Source organism: Lontra canadensis, unplaced genomic scaffold, assembly GCF_010015895.1.
Source record: "Lontra canadensis isolate GAN:19392208 unplaced genomic scaffold, GSC_riverotter_1.0 scaffold7, whole genome shotgun sequence".
In the NCBI taxonomy this organism is placed as follows: Eukaryota; Metazoa; Chordata; class Mammalia; order Carnivora; family Mustelidae; genus Lontra; species Lontra canadensis.
Window position 1 is genome coordinate 26,967,712 of NW_022631001.1, and position 5,285 is coordinate 26,972,996.

At 40.1% G+C, this 5,285-nt stretch overlaps 1 pseudogene; it reads left to right on the plus strand.

Moving 5' to 3' along the window:
- Positions 1 to 3,283: 3,283 nt before the first annotated feature.
- LOC116865309 lies at positions 3,284 to 4,228 on the plus strand (annotated as a pseudogene).
- The last annotated feature ends 1,057 nt before the right edge of the window (positions 4,229 to 5,285 follow it).

The window sequence follows — 5,285 nt, forward strand, 5'->3', positions numbered from 1 at the left end:
AAAGTTGAAAATAGAGCTACCCTATGACTCAGCAATTGCACTAGTGGGTATTCACCCTGGAGATACAAATGTAGTGATTCAAAGGGGCACTTGCACCCAAATGATTATAGCAGCAATATCCACAATAGACAAACTATGGAAAGAACCTAGATGTCCATCACAGATGAATGAATAAAGAAGAGGTGGTACACACACACACACACACACACACAGACACACACAAAATGGAATACTATGTAGCCATCAAAAATTGAAATCTTGCCATTTGCAATGACGTGAATGGAACTAGAAGGTATTATGCTTAGCAAAATAAGACAATTGGAGAAAGACAACTATCATATGATCTCCCTGATATGAGGAAGTGGAGAGGCAATGTTGGGGGTTTGGTGGGGTTAGGAAAAGACTAAATGAAACAAGATGGGCTCAGGAGGGAAACAAACCATAGGAGACTCTTAATGTCACAAAAGAAACTGAGGGTTGCTGGGGGGAGGTGGGTCGGGAGAGGGTGTTGGGGTTATGGAGGTTGGGGAGGGTATGTGCTATGCTGAGTGCTGTGAAGTGTGTAAACCTGATGATTCACAGACCTGTACCCCTGGGGCTAATAATACTTTATATGTTTATAAAAAAATAAAAAAATATTAAAAAAGAACCCAAGAAATTTGTAGTCAGGAACCTGCAATATGAGAAATGCTAAAAGAGGATCTTTAGGCTGAAGGGAAATGACATCCATGATGCTGGAGGGAAACTTGGTTCCTGGGGAAGAAGTCAAGTGTATCAGAAATAGTAAATATTGTGTTAAACATGAAAATTTACTCTCATTTGATTTCTTTAAATGCATATGACTGTTTAGAGCAAAACTTAACATTGTCATGTGGAGGTTTATAATTATAAATCGATATAAAACATATGACAACCATAGCAGCACCATGGGTGTGGTAAAGGATATGCGGGTGCAGGGCATTTCCATATTGTTTATAAAGCTGTACAAGGCAAAGAACACATTTGACAAATTTCACCATCTGCTCAGAATAAAAAATCAGCAAGCTGGAAGAGAAGGGAATTTCTTTACCCTGATAATTAGCAGTGGTGTAAAATCAACCAGTAACATCATATTTAAAAGTGAGATTAAACACTTTTCTCTCAAATCAGGTTTGGAGAGCCCCAGTGATGTGACCCAATTGTATGAGTCAGAGAGGGTGTTGTTCAAAGAACAGCTCTCTGTCTGCAGTCCTTGGGGGAATTGTTGTCCCTGAGGGCCTTAGGCAAATGCATAAACTCTTGGCTCCCTGGCTCCTATTACTCAGAATGTCAAATTGGGACTCATCCCATTTTAGCCCTTGAGAATGCCATTTGAAGCAAGTGAGTGAAATTTTATTGCTGAGAGGTAAAATATCATGTGGGAAGACCTACTCCTGGCTAGATGTTATGGGGTCTAAAATAGATTAAAAATAGTAGGACCTTTTTTTTTTTTTTTTTTTTTTGGAGTGACATAGACCCAGTTGGGGAGAACAGAGCAGTTTTGTCCTGGAGCCCTTAATACAGAGTCACAAAATATGAAATTCATGCAATTGTGTGCATTTCTTTGGTTCCCATTTTCAGTGACATTATGTTGGTAGCTTGAAATGGGTCATGGTGGGAGTATACACCTGTGGAAATTGGCAAACACTATAGTTAGGCTTTGTTTGTAAATATTTGTATGTATGCCTGTGTGTATGTATGTACTGACTGATGAGTTTACCAGCACACCATAGGACCCAAGTCACAATTATGGAAAGTCCCAGGAGAATGGAAAATGCTATTGTGGAGGGAAGAAAGAGGCAAGTATGGGTTTGAGGGACTCTTTAACCCTTATTGTGCCAACAAGCCCTGACTTCTTAGAGATAAATTTCTACATTGGCCCCAGATCTTGACTACTATAAACATTTAAGGTATTTATAAGAGCTTATGTATGACTTCACACCCATCCAGTTTTTGTCACTGGGTTGTTTTGTTAAACGTTTTGAGGGTTTATGTTGTGTTTCTGTGTGCTAGGTTCTTGGAGTGCCGCAGGGGGTAATCATTGACAGGAATCAGATTTGCTCCTAGCCACAAGCTAGGTACCCTGATAGTAGCCTGTTGTGGAAGCAGGAAAAGGAATAACTTAAGAGGATATATGTCATGAAGGTGGTGAGAAGAGCTCCAAATAGAGGTAACTCTTTCCACAGAACAAAACAGGAAGATTGAGATGACTTCTCTAAGATGCTGAAGGCATCTGGATCAAGGCTGTGAAAACCTTCATGAAGCATTTGAGAAGTTTCTTAGAGTGAACTTGGATTAGACAACCAACCATTCTAGTACATCCAAGTTCACCTATGGACCAGACTTGAATACCTGATTTTTTAGCTCTATTCCATGCTTCCCATAAGAAAAATTTTCTTTGCTGCTCCTTTCCCCTATTGATGTACTACACTATCTTTTTTTTTAATTTTTTAATTTTTCAGCGTAACAGTATTCATTATTTTTGCACCACACCCAGTGCTCCATGTAATCCGTGCCCTCTCTAATACCCACCACCTGGATCCCCCAACTTCCCAGCCCCCGCCCCTTCAAAACCCTCAGATTGTTTTTCAGAGTCCATAGTCTCTCATGGTTCACCTCCCCTTCCAATTTCCCTCAACTCCCTTCTCCTCTCCATCTCCCCTTGTCCTCCATGCTATTTGTTATGTTCCACAAATAAGTGAAACCATATGGTAATTGACTTTCTCTGCTTTACTTATTTCACTCAGCATAATCTCTTCCAGTCCTGTCCATGTTGCTACAGAAGTTGGGTATTCATCCTTTCTGATGGAGGCATAATACTCCATAGTGTATATGGACCACATCTTCCTTATCCATTCGTCCGTTGAAGGGCATCTTGGTTCTTTCCATAGTTTGGCGGCCGTGGCCATTGCTGCTATAAACATTGGGGTACAGATGAAGGGTAACTTCAGATAGGTACTCATACTTAAAACTTCACAAATACAGAAAGTGTCACTTCTCCTACTGCATTAGTTTTATTTTTTGCAATAAGACATTAACTTCACTTTCTTTAGTTGTATAAATCTCTCTCTTGTTTTTGTGATTAAGATCTCATTTAGAGGACAAACTTTTTCATTCTTCTATATAACATATTTGCTGCCATCCTCTGAATCGAATGGATTAAGAAGGTGCTAAAAGTGATGACGATGTAAAAATCTTTGAGTGTAATCTGTATTTTCTTCTGTTTCTGCACACAGATGGTGGAGTACCAGTGGTCTTGTCAGACATGGCTGCCTTAAACCACACTGGTGTTAGCCACACGGTCTTCCGCTTACTGGGCGTCCCCGGGCTAGAGGACCAGCACATGTGGATTTCCATCCCCTTCCTCATTTCCTATGTCGTCGCCCTGCTTGGGAACAGCCTGCTCATCGGTATTATCCTCACAAGGCATAGCCTCCAGGAACCCACGTACCTCTTCCTCTGCATGCTGGCCGGAGCAGACCTTGTCCTCCCCTCGTGCACTGTACCTCAGGCATTGGCCATCTTCTGGTTCCATGCTGGGGAGATCTCCCTGGATCACTGTATCACTCAGGTATTCTTTCTCTCTTCCACTTTTGTTTCTGAGTCAGGGATCTTGGTGGTGATGGCATTTGACCGCTACATTGCCATATGCTACCCCCTGAGATACACCACTATTCTTACACCTGCTCTGATTGGGAAAATTGTTGTGACCCTCTGTCTGAGAAGTTACTGTATTGTTTTCCCCATAATATTTCTTCTGAAAAGATTGACCTTCTGCAAAAGTAACATCCTCCCAAACACAACTTGTAAGCACATTGTCTTGGCCCATGTTTCCTGTAATGACATTCGAGTGAACATCTGGTATGGGATTTTTGTCCTAGTGTCAACAGTGGTCTTAGATATTGTGCTAATTTTTATTTCATATGTGCTGATTCTCCGTGCTGTTTTCTGCATCCCATCCTGAGCTGCACGCCACAAAGCTCTCAATACTTGTGGTTCCCATTTCTGTGTCATCGTCCTCTTTTATGCACCTGGCATCTTCTCTGTCCTCACTCAGTGATTTGGACATCACATCACACCCCATGTCCATGTCCTCCTGGCCAATGCCTATAATCTGGCTCCACCTATGATGAATCCCATCATTTACGGAATCAAGACCAAACAGATCCGGGACCAGGTGGCTCATGTATTGTTTACAATGCAGAAATGAATGTGATGATGGAAACTAATGTTGCACCGTTCTCAGTAATTCTCTCCATGCACCAGTTGAACTTTAGCATCAGGATGTGGAAATGTACAGCTGAGAAACTAAAGGACCCCAGGTATTGGCACCAGAATAATGGCATTAGAACAATTTTGGTTCATGTTTCTTCTGAAACCGCTAATCAGTCATTAGATGTCAGAGACTTTCGGTGCTTAGATTTTATTGATAGAGTGAATTAGATTAGATATTGATTGAGAACTAGATCAGTTTACCTCTTTGTCACTTATACCTCTATAACCATACACTGACCAATATAAACCATAGACAATAGCTCTTCCTGGATCTTTGCTGAAATATCCCTTTCTGATATGTTTTCACCTTTGAGTAGTTGTACATATTTTATTACTCATATGAACATTTCTTTTGCTATCCTTTCCAGTGTCTTCAGCATATTAAAAATTTTGCTTCTCACACAAATTACAAAATATCACTTGTAGCTTTTATTTTATTTTTTTAAAAAAGATTTTATTTGTTTATTTGACAGAGAGAGATCACAAGTAGGCAGAGAGGCAGGCAGAGAGGGGGGAATTAGGCTCCCTGCTGAGCAGAGAGCCTTATGCGGAACTTGATCCCAGGACCCTGAGACCATGACCTGAGCTGAAGGCAGAGGCTTAACCCACTGAGCCACCTAGGCATCCCACCTGTAGTTTTTAATTTAAGCATAAATTATATGAAAATGTGAATATATTTCTCTTTCCTAGAACTCAAAAGGAGTATCAATTTATTAATTATGTTCATAACATTTTTATTCATATTCATTGTTTGGAAATAAATATTTAACAATAGTTCACTGCTTAGCTAACGTATACTATATATAAAATAGTATATTAAACAATTATTATCCAAAAATTATGGTGAAGTATAAGAAATCTTTTCTTAAGAGTAACACTGCCTAAATTCATGATAAGCATGTATTTTGTGCAATACAATAGCACAGAGAGAAATAAATGGACCCTGGTGGGTCTATGTCTTTGGTGATGGAATCATGCTCTAAGTATGTTTG